The sequence below is a fragment of the Bos grunniens genome, chromosome 6 (assembly GCF_055505025.1).
Source record: "Bos grunniens cultivar Pamir isolate PY7600 chromosome 6, Bosgru_T2T1.0, whole genome shotgun sequence".
NCBI classification, from domain to species: domain Eukaryota; kingdom Metazoa; phylum Chordata; class Mammalia; order Artiodactyla; family Bovidae; genus Bos; species Bos grunniens.
In genome coordinates, this window is record NC_141170.1 from 104,685,574 (window position 1) to 104,702,236 (window position 16,663).

General features: G+C 36.8%; 1 long non-coding RNA gene across 3 annotated transcripts in view; it reads right to left on the reverse strand.

The window, feature by feature from the left end:
• The window catches only part of LOC147371147 (uncharacterized), a 552,664-nt gene that overhangs the window by 191,547 nt on the left and 344,454 nt on the right, over positions 1-16,663 (reverse strand). The window lies entirely within an intron of this gene.

Consider the following 16,663-nt stretch of genomic DNA (forward strand, 5'->3'; position numbering starts at 1 on the left):
TCTATCTCACTCCATTTCTCTCATATTTTCATCTCTGTCCCTCACTCATGACAGCAGTGCTCTAAAGTACCCCCGTGTTAAGTACGGGGCACTAACAAACTGGCTAGGAATCTTTAGAAGTGTTTGCCCATAACTAATTCAATGTCTTTTAAGTTTTAGACTGTGGGGGGGATGGGGAGTTATGTATAATAAATTTTTCTAGTTTATTCTCAGCAGCATTTGGCAATAGATATTCCAATGGTCTTGAAGAAATTCTGGTCAAAGCACCATATCTCTCACCCCTAACTGGTGTTTATAATTTAGATGATAAAGTAATCCTTTTAGTTTGCAAAAGCTAGTTCCCTGACTTTTTTCAAACTTACTTTAGACAGAGATGCTTTAATTTTTTTCAAATTTCCAAGCCCCTGAACTGTTTAACTCATCGACGTATAGAACGCTACAATGTGAAGTCGCATTTAGCAGATGTTCATCTCAAGGAGCTCCAGAACTTCATAAATTATTATAAATTAATTTGCTTATTTCAGAGTTTGACAAAGCAGCTCCTGGGGGTTTGCATGGTCTGTGCTAGAGGAACAGAAGACTGAGAAAAGCAGCAGGTTGGGGTCCCAGGAAAAAAGAGTGTCTTCTGTGTTTCAGTAAGGGGCTGTGTTACATAAAACTTATGGCGGCTGTTAAGTGGCCCAGCCAGCTGCATCCCATGTGCCACAAATGCTCTGGCCTCTTATTTCTCCCATTCGGTTATTGTGTCTATAAATTCAATGGGCCACCTGTGCAATGTGCTCATGCAGAAGAGCCCCAGAGGAAGCATTAATGTATCAAGGCTCATAAAGCACAAATCCTTAAATGTAAAAACGGACACTTTCATCCTCTCCAGGCTACATCTATATAGATTTCTTTTTAATGAAAAATAGAAAAGGTTTATTTCCTGGTGATAGGATAAAGCGCCTATGAATGGTGTTATACAATTAACAACTGCAGTTTTTAAATCTCTCCTTGGTGTGGAGCCACCTAATTTTATTTGCTGAAACTATGTGCCCGTCTATGGTGAGAAAACCCATCCCTATCAGTAACTCACCGTTCAATTTAATCATGAAGATGACTCATGCCAAGTGCCTGGCAAGCATCATTTCATACGATGAACAACAAAAAAAAGTGCAAACTTCAACTGAATATGTCTTTTTTCCTTTCTATTCCTTTTTAAAATTAGCTTCCCTGAAAATTTGTTGCCTACTGGCAAATCGAATGAAGCCATTTCTCTATTGTTGTCTCTTCACTCTGACAATGTTAGCCAAACATTTTAGCAACATTTTGCACATACCCCTATTTCACCTGGAGGGTTGTGACTATTTATTTATCTCTATCTCCCTCCCTTTACATTGTAAACGTCTAACAGTGGTTCTTAATGGTCTTTGGAGGCAGTGGGTGGATATTTAGAGATCTCTTTGTATATACACATTCACTTTCCAGGCACTTCCTTCCCCATCCTCAAACACTAACAGAACACAGAAAAGCAGAGAGTAGAGAATAAAGGAAGAAAGGTCATGTGTATTTTGGAAAAGTTCCCCACTGTGGGAAGGAGATACACCTCATTCACATTTGTGTGCATATCAGTAACCTGGCACATCACAAGATAAGCTCTGAATGAACAAGTGAGTGGGACAAGATAAAGCAAAAATTTTTCATTCAAGTAATTCAATATTAATAATTTGAGTCAAGTCATTTACCAAGCCTATTCTGGCAAATATACTTATGTATATATGTGTGTGTGTGTGTATATACAATATATACAATATGTGTATATATTGATGTATTATTTTCTAATCAACATTTGTACCCTCTAAACCAATAGTTGGAAGAGCAGAGAAGTTGATAACGTTTAGAGGATGAGATGGCTGGATGGCATCACTGACTCAATGGACATGAGTTTGGGTGAACTCCGGGAGTTGGTGATGGACAGGGAGGCCTGGCACGCTGCAGTTCATAGGGTCGCAAAGAGTCGGACACGACTGAGACACTGAACTGAACTGAGGGAGAGAAAAGAAGTAGTATTGATGAACAAGAACAAGCCTAGTATAATATGTAGAAGACAAAGAAACTCTACAGTTTAATGACTCTGTTGGGCCTCAGATTCCTGCATAAGAACCAGAACACTTACCTTATGATCTGTGCTAAAAAGCTGAACCCAAGCTGCTGTACACTCTCATTGTTTCCTTACTGATAAAACATTAGAAGTTCTCACCAAAATATGGTAAGTATTTAAGAGAAGGGAATAAAACATATATTTTGTGACACCTCCTAGGTGACCAGGATTGATTCCTCTTATTACCAAGGAGTGAGGAGAAAAAAATAGATCTGATATTCAGTCACTTAAGAGAATTCAACTTCAGAGTATGCAGGAAAGATTTAACCTTACCAAAGACAGGGCTGTACTTTCCCCTAGCTCCTGAAAGATAATCTCTAGGAATAGTGTCTTTGTAAACCTGGAGGCTTTCGGCCACACCAGACAATCTAACCATGTGACTTCCAATGGGGTTTTGGGCCATGTGATATCTACTACCATTAGAGGGGCTGGAGACTAAAGATCAGACACTCGGGCAGTCAAGTTCACAATGAAACCCAATAAAAACTAGGGACACAAGCCTCAGGTGAACTTGCCTAGTTGGCTGTACTCCATGTGTATCATCACATATCATTGCCAGAAGAGTACCGCTGTCCAAGACTGCACAAGGAGAGGATAAGCAGAAGGTCCTTGTTTGGAACTTTCCTGAATTCTGCTCTGTGAATCTCTTTCCTTGGCTGATTTCTCACCTGTAACTAACTGTGAGCCTAATAGTTTAAACCCAAGGGTGGTCTCTGAATACCCAGGTTCTGTAGCTAATATCAGAATGGTCTTATGGACTGATCCCTAACTTTGTACAGAGCTTCTCTGATTTGAGGGTAGAATTAGGGGAGTCACAGACTCTCAGGTCATTGCAACACAGGGATTAAATGAGCAACAGAACTTTCCAAAATGAGAAGGTTCTTGTATATCCTGTCATTGGCTACAAAGACTGGTGCTTCTGGAAATCCTGACTTACTGTCAGCAGTGCCTCAAGTGGTAACAAGTGGTGATAGCAAGCCAGGGCTTCACAACTTTAGAAAAACTATCTCCCTAAACTGCTTCTCATTTACTTTGAAAACTTACAGAATTATTTTCATATTGCATGAAAAGTAAACGTACTATGTTGTTTTCTAATTCTCTCCTGATTCATAGTAGGGAATCACAAGTGAGGATCACTTTAATAATTAAGCAAATAACAGATTTGACAATCACAATCATAATTATAATGCATACATATACAAATGGTGTTTACACTGTACAGGGACTACTCTGAGTGATTTAAATAAATTAACTCTCAACCCTCACAATCATTAACCCTTAATGTTATAGATGTTCACCCACTGATAAACCTTTTACATTAAATTTAAAAAGTAAAGTTTGGTGTAAACCATTCAGCGGCATCAGAAAAGCCACTTTGTTTCCGTTTTGTTGTCATCTCAGTCTGTTTCAGCTCAGATCTACATCCAGGATTTTTAGTGCTGATCTCCCAGAAAGAACATCATGAAATCAATTGTCTTTTTGAAAATACTCTTTCTGGTTCTGTAGGAACCAGAACTTACAGGAAACCAGGACTTACAGGAAATCCACAAAGGACTGGTGGAACGGGGACTTTGGAAGTGGAAGTGGCAAATATCTTTAAGATGCCATTGGGCATTAGTTTGTTCAATTAAAAAAAATGCTGAGATATGGCAATTTTTCCTCCCCGTGTTGAATATATAATTTGATAGAATTTTAGATGTTTATGATGTCTGAATTTCAGAAGTATTTTGCATTTGTGCAACCAATTCTTTTCTCTTTTTCTAATTATATGAAATGCTGTTGTAAATTTCTTTCTGGGGCACATACTCTTCCACTTATCTATTGCTACATAACAAATTACACAAGCACTAATTTTCTCATGGCTCTGCGATGTAGGTAGGGCCCAGTAGGAAGAGTTCAGTTTTATTCATATAGCATCAAATAGGGTAGCTGGAAGACTGGGGTCAGAAGTCTTCTGAAGATCCCTTCATTCAGATGGTGGCTGATGTTGGCTGTTGGTGGGGCACTTAGCTGGACCTGTGGCCTGAATATGGCTTTTCCATGCAGATGCTTGGCTTATTCATAACACAGTATTTAATTTCCTAGGATGAGCCCCAAAAGAGAGAGCACCAGAAGGAAGCCTTCCCATTGGTATGATCTCACCTGAGAAGTCATGTACCCTGAAGTCATATTACTCCACTTCACTTTATGGAGAGTCTCACCAAAACTTGTCTAGTATCAAGAGAAGGGGATACAGACCTCACTTATTGATGGGGGAGGGGGGAGGGGTGGCAGGTGACAAGGTTGTGGAAAAGCATGTGGGACAAATAGTAACACTTGTGCCATTTGGGGGCAGTATCACCTACCACAACAACTCCCTATGAGAAAGGAACACCAATGACTGTGTTTATTTCCCCATAAGGAGAAAAGAAACGCATCTATTTCACAGTTAATGTGTTATACACACACATTCAGAACTTCAGGTTACTGGAAAGTTGCCAAGTTTTATATTCTTGACAACTGAAATGTAACACTTCTCTCTGATTCCTATTAGCCAGCTGGGAGTCAAATGAGCTAGATGATACTGAGGACCTGAACACAAACAAAACTCTTTCTTTTTTTAAATTAATTTATTTTAATTGGAAGCTAATTACTTTACAATATTGTGGTGGTTCTTGCCATACATTGACATGAATCAGCCATGGGTGTACATGCATTCCCCATCCTGAACCCCCCTCCCACATCCCTCCCCATCTCATCCCTCAAGGTCATCCCAGTGCACTGGCCCTGAGCACCCTGCCTCAGGCATCGAACCTGGGCTGGCAATCCATTTCACATATGGCGATATACATGTTTCAATGCTATCCTCTCAAATCATCCTACCCTTACCTTCTCTCACAGAGTCCAGAGGTCTGTTCTTTACATCTGTATCTTTTTTGCTGTCTCGCATATAGAGTCGTCCTTACTGTCTTTCTAAATTCCATATATATGCATTAATATACTGTATTGGTGGTTTTCTTTCTGACTTACTTCACTCTGTATAATAGGCTCCAGTTTCATCCACCTCATTAGAACTGACTTAAATGCATTCTTTTTAATAGCCGAGTAATATTCCACTGTGGATATGTACCACAGCTTTCTTATCCACTCATCTGCTGATGGACATCTAGGTTGCTCCCATGCCCTAGCTATTGTAAACAATGCTGTGATGAATATTGGGGTACACATGTCTCTTTCGTTTTTGGTTTCCTCGGTGTGATTGCCCAGCAGTGGGATTGATGGGTTGTATGGCAGTTCTATTTCCAGTTTTTTAAGGAATCTCCACACTGTTCTCCATAGTGGCTGTACTAGTTTGCATTCCCACCAACAGTGTAAGAGGGTTCCCTTTTCTCCACACCCTCTCCAGCATTTATTGCTTGTAGACTTTTGGATCGCAGCCATTCTGACCAGTGTGAGATAGTACCTCATTGTGGTTTTGATTTGCATTTCTCTGATAATGAGTGATGTTGAGCATCTTTTCATGTGTTTGTTAGCCATCTGTATGCCTTCTTTGGAGAAATGTCTGTTTGGTTCTTTGGCCCATTTTTTGATTGGGTCATTTATTTTCTAAATCTGCATGAGCTGTTTGTATATTTTTGAGATTAATTCTTTGTCAGTTGCTTCATTTGCTATTATTTTCTTCCATTCTGAAGACTATCTTTTCACTTTGCTTATAGTTTCCTTCATTGTGCAAAAGTTTTTAAGTTTAATTAGATCCCATTTGTTTATTTTTGCTTTTATTTTCATTATTCTGGGAGATAAATCATAGAGGATCTTGATGTGATTTATGTCAGAGAGTGTTTTGCCTATGTTTTCCTCTAGGAGTTTTATAGTTTCTGGTCTTACATTTAGATCTTTAATCCATTTTGAGTTTATTTTTGTGTATGGTGTTAGAAAGTGTTCTAGTTTCATTCTTTTACAAGTGGTTGACCAGTTTTCCCAGCACTACTTGTTAAAGAGATTGTCTTTTCTCCACTGTATATTCTTGCCTACTTTGTCAAAGACAAGGTGTCCATAGGTGCGTGGATTTATCTCTGGGCTTTCTATTTTGTTCCACTGATCTATATTTCTGTCTTTGTGCCAGTACCATACTGTCTTGATGACTGTAGCTTTGTAGTATAGTCTGAAGTCAGGCAGGTTGATTACTCCAGTTCCATTCTTCTTTCTCAAGATTGCTTTGGCTCTTTGAGGTTTTTTGTGTTTCCATACAAACTGTGAAATTATTTGTTCTAGTTCTCTGAAAAATACCATTGGTAGCTTGATAGGGGTTGCATTGAATCTATAGATTGCTTTGGATAGTATACTCATTTTCACTATATTGATTCTTCTGATTCATGAACATGGTATATTTCTCCATCTATTTGTGTCCTTTTTGATTTCTTTCATCAGTGTTTTATAGTTTTCTATATATAGGTCTTTTGTTTCTTTAGGTAGATTTATTCCTAAGTATTTTATTCTTTCCATTGCAATGGTGAATGGAATTGTTTCCTTAATTTCTCTTTCTGTTTTCTCATTGTTAGTGTATAGGAATACAAGGGATTTCTGTGTGTTAATTTTATATCCTGAAACTTTATTATATTAATTGATTAGCCTAGTAATTGTCTGGTGGTGTCTTTAGTGTTTTCTATGTAGAGGATCATGTCATCTGCAAACAGTTAGATTTTTATTTCTTCTTTTCCAATCTGGATTCCTTTTATTCTTTTTCTTCTCTGATTGCTGTGGCTAAAACTTCCAAAACTACGTTGAATAGTCGTGGTGAGAGAGGGCACCCTTGTTTTGTACCTGACTTTAGGGGAAATGCTTTCAATTTTTCACCATTGAAGAAAATGTTTGCTGTGGGTTTATCATATATGGCTTTTATTATGTTCAGGTATGTTCTTTCTATTCCTGCTTTCTGGAGGGTTTTTATCATAAATGGATGTTGAATTTTGTCAAAGGCTTTCGCTGCATCTACTGAAATAATCATATGGTTTTTATCTTTCAATTTGTTAATGTGGTGTATCACATTGATTGATTTGTGAATATTGAAAAATCCTTGCATCCCTGGGATAAAGCCAACTTGGTCATGATGTATGATCTTTTTAACATGTCGTTGGATTCTGTTTGCTACAATTTTGTTAAGGATTTTTGCTTCTATGTACAAAAGTGATATTGGCCTGTAGTTTTATTTTTTTGTGGCATCTTTATCTGGTTTTGGTATTAGGGTGATGGTGGCCTCATAGAATGAGTTTGGAAGTTTACCTTCCTCTGCAATTTTCTGGAAGAGTTTGAGAAAGATAGGTGTTAGCTCTTCTCTAAATTTTTGGTAGAATTCAGCTGTGAAGCCATCTGGTCCTGGGCTTTTGTTTGTTGGAAGATTTCTGATTACAGTTTCGATTTCTGTGCTTGTGAAGGGTCTGTTAAGATTTTCTATTTCTTCCTGGTTCAGTTTTGGAAGATTATACTTTTCTAAGAATTTGTCCATTTCTTCCAAGTTGTCCATTTTATTGGCATATAGTTGCTGATAGTATTCTTTTATGATCCTTTGTATTTCTGTTTTGTCTGTTGTGATTTCTCCATTTTCATTTCTAATTTTGTGCATTTGTGTCTTCTCCCTTTTTTTCTTGATGAATCTGGCTAATGGTTTGTCTGTTTTATTTATCTTCTCAAAGAACCAGCTTTTAGTTATGTTGATTTTTGCTATAGTCTCCTTGGTTTCTTTTTCATTTATTTCTGCCCTAATTTTTATGATTTCTTTCCTTCTGGGGTTTTTCATTTCTTCTTTTTCTAGTTGCTTCAGGTGTAAAGTTAGGTTATTTTCTCTCATTTCTTGAGGTAAGTTTGTTTTGCTATGAACCTTCGCCTTAGCACTGCTTTTACTGAATCCCATAGGTTTTGGGTTGTTGTGTTTTCATTTTCATTTATCTATGCATATTTTGATTTCTTTTGTGATTTCTTCTATGATTTGTTGATTATTTAGAAGTGTGTTGTTTAGCCTCCATATGTTTGTAATTTTAATAGTTTTTTTTCCTGTCGTTGACATCTAATCTTACTGCATTGTGATCAGAAAAGATGCTTGAAATGATTTCAGGTGTTTTTGTTTGTTTGTTTGTTTGTTTGAATTTACCAAGGCTAAATTTATGGCCCAGGATGTGGTCTATCCTGGAGAAGGTTCTGTCTGCACTTGAGAAAAAGGTAAAATTCATTGTTTTGGGGGTGAAATGTCCTATAGATATCAATTAGGTCTAACTGATCTATTGCATCATTTAAGTTTGTGTTTCCTTGCTAATTTTCTGTTTGGTTGATCTATCCATAGTTGTGAGTGGGGTATTAAAGTCTTCTATTATTATTGTTTTACTGTTACTTTTCCCTTTCATACTTGTTAGCATTTGCCTTACATATTGTGGTGCTCCTATGTTGGGTGCATAAATATTTATAATTGTTATATCTTCTTCTTGGATTGATTCTTTGATCATTATGTAGTGTCCTTCTTTGTCTCTCTTCACAGCCTTTACTTCAAAGTCTATTTTATCTGATATGTGTATTGCTACACCTGCTTTCTTTTGGTCTCCATTTGCATGAAATGTCTTTTTCCAGCCCTTCACTTTCAGTGTGTATGTGTCCCTTGTTTTGAGGTGGGTCTCTTGTCAACAGCATATATAGGGGTCTTATTTTTGTATCCATTCAGCCAGTCTTTGTCTTTTGGTTGGGGGCATTCAATACATTTACATTTAAGGTAATTATTGATAAGTATGATTCCATTGCCATTTACTTTGTTGTTTGGGGTTCAAGTTTATATACATTTTCTGTGTTTCTTGTCTAGAGAAGATCCTTTAGCATTTGTTGAAGAACTGGTTTGGTGGTGCTAAATTCTCTCAGCTTTTGCTTGTCTGTAAAGCTTTTGATTTCTCCTTCATATTTGAATGAGATCATTGCTGGGTATAGTAACCATGGTTGTAGGTTTTTCTCTTTCATCATTTTAAATATGTCCTGCCATTCCCTTATGGCCTGAAGAGTTTCTATTGAAAGATCAGCTGTTATCCTTATGGGAATCCCCTTGTGTATTATTTGTTGCTTTTCCCTTGTTGCTTTTAATATTTGCTCTTTGTGTTTGATCTCTGTTAATTTGATTAATATGTGTCTTGGGGTGTTTTGCCTTGGGTTTATCCTGTTTGGGATTCTTTGGGTTTCTTGGACTTGGGTGACTATTTCCTTTCCCATTTTAGGGAAGTTTTCAACTATTATCTCCTTAGGTAGTTTCTCATGGCCTTTCTTTTTGTCTTCTTTTCTGGGACTTCTGTGATTAGAATGTTGGGGTGTTTAGCATTGTCCCAGAGGTCTCTGAGGTTGTCCTCATTTCTTTTTATTCTTTTTTCTTTTTTCCTCTCTGCTTCATTTATTTCCACCATTCTATCTTCCACCTCACTTATCCTATCTTCTGCCTCAGTTATTCTACTGTTGGTTCCCTCCACAGTGCTTTTGATCTCAGTTATTGCATTATTCAAAAAGAGACATTGATTGCCTCTTTTTTATTTCTTCTAGGTCCTTGTTAAACATTTCTTGCATTTTATCAATCCTTGTCTCCAGTCTATTCATCTGTAATTCCATTTTGTTTTCAAGATTTTGGATCATCTTTACTATTATTATTCTGAATTGTTTTTCAGGTAGACTCCCTATCTCCTCCTCTTTTGTTTGGTTTGGTGGGCATTTATCATGTTCCTTTACCTGCTGAATATTTATCTGCCTTTTCATTTTGTTTAGATTGCTGTGTTTGGTTTGTTAGATTGCTGTGTTTGGAGTGTCCTTTCTGTATGCTGGAAGTTTGTGGTTCCTCTTTATTGGGGAGGTTCCTCCCTGTAGGTGTGGTTGGACGAGTAGCTTGTCACGATTTCCTGGTTAGGGAAGCTTGTGTCCATGTTCTGGTGGGTGAAGTTGAATCTCTTCTCTCTGGAGTGCAATGAAGTGTCCAGTAGTGAGTTTGAGGTGTCTGTGGGTTTGGTGTGACTTTTGACCACCTATATTTTAATGCTCAAGGTTATGTTCCTGCATTGCTGGAGAATAAGCATGGTATGTCTTGCTCTGAAACTTGTTGGCTCTTGGGTGGAGCTTGGTTTCAGTGTAGGTATGGAGGTTTTTGGATGAGCTCTTGTCAATTAATATTCCCTGGAGTTAGGAGTTTTCTGGTGTTCTCAAGTTTTGGATTTAATCCTCCTGTCTCTGGCTTTCAGTCTTTTTCTTACAGCAGCCTCAAGACTTCTCCATCCATACAGTACTGATGATAAAACATCTAGATTAATGGTGAAAAGAGTCTCCACAGCGAGGGACACCCAGAGAGGTTCACAGAGTTACATGGAGAAGAGAAGAGGGACGAGGGAGATAGAGGTAAGCAGGAGAAGAGGGGGACTCAAAAGGGGAGAGACCAATCTAGCCAGTGATCAGTTCCCTAAGTGTTCTCCACAGTCTTGAACAATCAGAGAGGTTCACAGAATTACATAGAGAAGAGAAGATGGAGGAAGAAGATAGAGGTGACCAGGAGGAGAAGAGGGGGACTCAAAAGGAGAGAGACCAATCTAGCCAGTAATCAGTTCCTTAAGTGTTCTCCACAGCCCAGAACACCTAAAGAGATTCACAGAGTTAAGTAGAGAAGAGAAGGGGGAGGGAGTAGATAGAGGTGACCTCCTTTCAAAGAGAATGGGCTGCCTTTCTGGGTGCCTGGTGTCCTCTGCCAGCATTCAGAAGTTATTCTGTGGAAGCTGCTCAGCATTCAAATGATCTTTTGATGAATTTGTGGGGGAGAAAGTGGTCTTCCCATCCTATTCCTTTGCCATCTTAGGACTGCCCCCAACAAAACTCTTAAGTGTCTTAGTTTTGAAAGAATCAGGCCAATCTGGGATAATTATTTATGTTTAAATGCCTTAAGAGATATTCCATGTAAGATATAGTGCTAAAAATTGTCCAAGGGGGTGGAGGATGTATGGAAAGAGATCTTTCAGCAGCATTCAAAGGAGATTTCCAATAGACACAAGACATCAGACTAAATGGATACTTGGCAATATCCAACTTGCCTGTTTCAATATTGCTAACCATTTCTCTGAAGTTGTTTGTGCCAAGAGCAGCAACATCCAAACCCAAAGGTTGCCTAAATAATAGCTTAATTTAATGAACACACATTTTCCCCTTGAAGTTAAGTTTTAAAACTGGTTCCATAATTGACCCTGGCAACAGATCAAGGATTCGCTGCCCTCAGTAAAATGCAAAAGTCATTTCATATGGTTTTTCAAATTTTTATGCATAAGCCAAATATCCCTTTGATTAATTCTTAGAATGTTATGAGTTTTATTAAAACTCAGTAATACAAGAGTCTACCAATACAGAATGAGGATACCAGTTTTGGACACCAGGAAATCTGTCTGGTCAAACAGTGGTATAGCTTCCTCTTTGCCACTTATGTGAGAAAATCAAACCAGAATTCCAAAAATATTACAAATGGAACAAATTTCAGAGTTTTCAAATTGTTATAGTTGTCCCTGAAAGTCAAAATGCTAAATCATGGGATGCAGAAGGAAAGTAGGAACATGGGAAGAAAGAAAAGAAGATGAAAGGAAACTAATATTAGGAAAGAAATAAATTTTGAGGGTAATTTATTCCATTGTGATATTTTTAAAATATGAACTCACATGAGAAACAATTTACTTTGAGTAAATGACCACAATTTTCAAATGACAAGGATTGCAAGTTATTTGCAAGGTTATCTACAAAATAATTACTTCAAGAACAAAGTGGAATAAAATACCATTGCCTTTTAAGCTGAGACTGCTTTATAATTTTTAAATAAAATTTTTGTCATAGATGAGAGGAAATTTGCTCTATATTTACCAGTAAAATTTTTCCATTAGTTAGAGCCATAAGCACACCTCATTGTGTCCTTTGCAGCACACTCAGTGGTAGAAAGTAAATGTTATTTCAAGTCAAAGGGCCTGACTTGCTAGTAAGTTTTGAAAATTTACCTCACTCCCCTTAAACCCCAGTATCTTCACCTATAAATAAGTGAATAATAAAACTTAAAGCACATTTTTATTATGAGAAGTAAAAAAAAAATGTAGATGTAATTTGTTTAAAAATGTAAAAGCACTATAGTACATTATATCATAATTATTATATTTATTACTTGAATATAACACTATAAGAATGAATAAATAAGAAAATTTTCTTTAACAGATTTTTTTTTCTGAAATTCAGTTTGAAGATACAATACAGGAGATGGAAGAAAACTATATCTGGTTAAAATACTAACCAGATACTTTGTAACTTAAATTTTAGTAAAATTTGTCCCCTGCTTCCATTCCAAAAATAAATATTTTTCTGAAACTCAGGTATTTCACATTTCAAGATATATATATATATATATATATATATATATATATATATAATGGAGGCAAAATAGTGAGGGAACAGTGTGTGAGCATATGCAGATTTTTCTGAAGCACTTTTTATGCTGACATTTCTATAAGGAGAGGAACTTGATTATCTTTCTACTTAGTGTTTAAAATTTTCTTTCCTTAGAAGAAATGGAAAGGAAAGAATAATTGGGGAAATTCATCTATAATTAAAATTTCTCAGGATTTTTTTGAAGTAACATCAGCACAGAAAGCAAATGATGATCAGTTTTTCCAAATAAATATTGTATATTATAGTTTAAATCTCCTTGTTTTAAGTACTCTGCACTGTGTTCTATCACACAGTTTAAGTATAGAGCCATAAATGCCTCCTACATCCTATCATCACTGCAACGAGAAAATCCTGGAGGTGATAATAAATAACATGGCCAGTGTGGTGGGCGGTTAGTTCCCTAGAGAACTAGTCTCTCCAGTCTGGTGTCTCCAGGACTGCAACTTGATTCCCTAGACTTGACAGGAATCACAGCTATGCTAAATTCACATTTCATGCCTGACCACTAAAGAGAAGTAAAATAGTCTTGCTCCTTAAGCTAGTTACTTCTAAAATCCAGATAACATTCACCATCACAAAGTCTTGTGGCAAGAGCCCAGGTCTGTTCACCAAACCCCAGTTTTCATAATTTGAGTCACTTTGACAAGTGGGAGCTGGGCATGGGATAGAAAGAATGGTAAGGCTTGGAGCAAAAAGAAGATGATTCAAGTACAAATTCTATCACTTAGATTTGAAATTGAGGCCATCAATCAACTTCCCTAAGCCTTAGATCCTCCCGTAAAACAAAAGCAGTGCCCTACTGTCTAATACCACAGTGAGAACACTTTGAAAACTGTAAGCCAGTAGTTGTCAAACTCTAGTATGCATCAGTGTCACCTGGGGGCTGTTTAAAAGAGATGACTAGATTCCCATTCCCAGAGTTTCAGTAGCTCTTGGGTGGGGCCTAAGAATTTGCATTTCTGACAAGGTTCCTTGTGATGCTCCTGCTGGACCAGGCACCACACCTGGGGGATGACCGTTCTAAAATACTACACAAATATAAGTGAACAACATTACTATTATAGTAGGTACCAAAGTAGCTATTAAACACTTCATGAGCAACAAGTCTTCTGAAATAAAATACAACCCATTGCATAAGACTGCAGCAATGCAGAACACGGCAAGCCACCGCCGTAAGCAGAAACTTCTCAGATCGCTGCAGGGATTACCACACCAAGCACGTACCTGTTGTGGTGAGATTTTGTTCCAGCTAGATACTGCTGTGCTCAAACAAACTGAAAGAGCAGAGTGTCTCAGAGACCCAGTTCTTTGTCAAGTCTCAAAAAGCTGCCTTTCTAGTAGAAATCGATTCCTCAGTCTGGAAAATTGACTGTATTCTTGATTTTTGCTTTTCAAAACCTAGTATTCAACTTGTTTCTTGAATGAAGTTTGGATCAAGAACTATATGGACTCAGTATTTGATAGAAATATTTGGTATATAATGATATACTTTACATGAAACAAATCAAGGGATGTCAAGTTTTGGCAGTGATGGCAAATTGTTAATTTCATTGCCTCTCATCTAGTTCACCACTATTAAATATAAAAATACCAAAAATATAGCCCTGAGACTGCTCTGAGGACAAAATTCAAAAGCTTAATTTAAAACTTTTAAGGAATCTGTGAAAAAATGTAATTCTCTGTGAAACTGACATTTTAAAGAAGGAAGGAAAAATGGTGCTTTAATAAAAAGAATTATTATTTGTAGTATTTACATACATAGTCTTCTACAGTAATGTTAAAGTAACCATTTTCATCAAATTCCCCTCAAAATAACACACTTTGCATCCCGAAGTGGTCCTGGACAAGTAAATTTTATGAAAGTGATGCACTCACAACTGTGTCCCAGGCCTCTTTAAAACATCCTCAAAACTCAAGTCTGCATGAAGAACTGCTTTACTTGGCTCACTTTTACTCCAAATTATTATTGCGCAACATGAAAATCATAAAGAATTTTACTAACTTTTCTCCTCCACTAAAACCTGGTACCATATCAATACATTTCTACTGCAGATCTTCTTGTAAAAGTCAAGTGATTAGGACATGCTCTAGTCCAGAACCTGGTATAGGTTCCTGAGTCAGCTTTCTTCTTATCTTCTGGCTTATTAGAAAAATGCTATGGGAGACTTGGGCATAGTAAAGTATAAATCAGGCAGTATTGAGAACTAGATAGCATTCTTTATGACATCAACAGTAGCAAGAAGGTAAATAAAAGTAATACTACAAGTCATTATGCTGACAATATGCATGCACATGATCTTGCTGAAATAAAGACATCTTAAATTACAGATTAAATTCTTTAAGGCCTTTCCCAACAAAGTTCAATAGCTCTCTCAAAATCTTGCTAATAAACAGACATAAAGGAGAGTCCTCATTTACATTTGTTTGATATCTTACTGTAAAAAGTTGATATTGACTATTGATGTAATTAAAGACAAAAAATGGACTTGCAAACTAGTTCACCTTAATGGGGAAGAGGGACAGGGAACTTTCAGTGGAACTACAGTGGACTGAACTCCAATTTCCAAAATTCACAGTAATGATTATGCAGTATGATTACATTTCTACATGTAGAAACTATATCTACAATTAGAGAGTTGCTGTTGGTAGTATTTAATAATAATTAAGACTTTAAATTACTGGTAGCTATCATAATGAATTCCAAAAATTAACACACACCCACACTTACTATAAAATATTTACATTGCATTGCTCAAATGCAGAAGTAATTTACAGTTTCAGCAAAAAAATGCCTGTTGTGATTCCAACTATATACATTATGAACATTCCATTCAACTTAACATGGATAAAATAAGCAACTTGTAACTTTGATGAAGTCTCAAATAAACTATTTGATAATGAAAAATGATCTAATGCAATGTGATAAGAAAAATACATATCAGGAAATGGGTAACAAGTTTGCTCACGACAAGGGGATAAAGCATCAAGACAGCTGAAATAGTACAATAAAGAATGGTGAAGTAAGTCAGAAAGAGAAAGACAAATATTGTATGATATCAATATTGTATGATACTTAAGTATCATACAAGTATTATCTGATACTTAAAACAAGAATCACACAATAAAATAATACAAATGAACTCATTTACAAAACAGAAACACTCACAGACTTATAGAGCAAACTTATGGTTACCAGCGGGGAAGGGCAAAGGGAGGAATAGTTAAGGAATTTGGAATTGACATGCACACACTCCAATATTTAAAACAGATGACCAACAAAGATGTACTGTATAGCATGGGAAACTCTCCTCAATATTACGTAACAACTTAAATGGGAAAAGAATTTGAAAAAGATTAGATACACATATATGCATAACTAAATCACCTTGCTGTATACCTGAAACTAACACAACATTGTTAATCAACTATACTCCAATATAAAATAAAAAGTTAAAAACAGGCTAGGGGGCTCTGTGCCCCTCAAGTCTATGACAAGTTCCCAGGCCATGTTACATCCCATCTCTTCAGGTTCTGAAACACGCTCAAACTTAACTCATTTTAGCAACAGGCAGCCTGTTAGGAATAAGTATACCCTAGTCAGATCACCTACAGTCCCGTATTGTGCCTTAGGTGTTGAGTTCCTTTTGCATGCATGTGTACAGGAGGAAGGGGAGGCCAATATAATGATGCCTTATACTGTTAGCTTTCATAAAAAACAAAACGTAAGATGGTTTGAGCCTTCTTCTCACATTAAGATAAGTTCCATTCTCCCTTCATGAATAGAGAAGTCATTCTCCATGAATAATGTTTGGATATTTTCCATTATTTTTTTTTAATATGGAAGCAACAATAGAATAAACAATCCAAGAACCACTGAAAACACTGGGCTATAAAATCTTTGTGTCATTTTACTGTTGTTGTTGCTGTTTAGTCGGTAAGTCAGGTCTGACTTTTTTTTAATGACCCCATGGATTGTAGCCCACCAGACTCTTCTGTCTGTGGAATTTTCCAGGCAAGAATATTGGAGTGGGTTGCCATCCCTATAAACTCTCAAAACTCTTGGACAATTAAATCTTG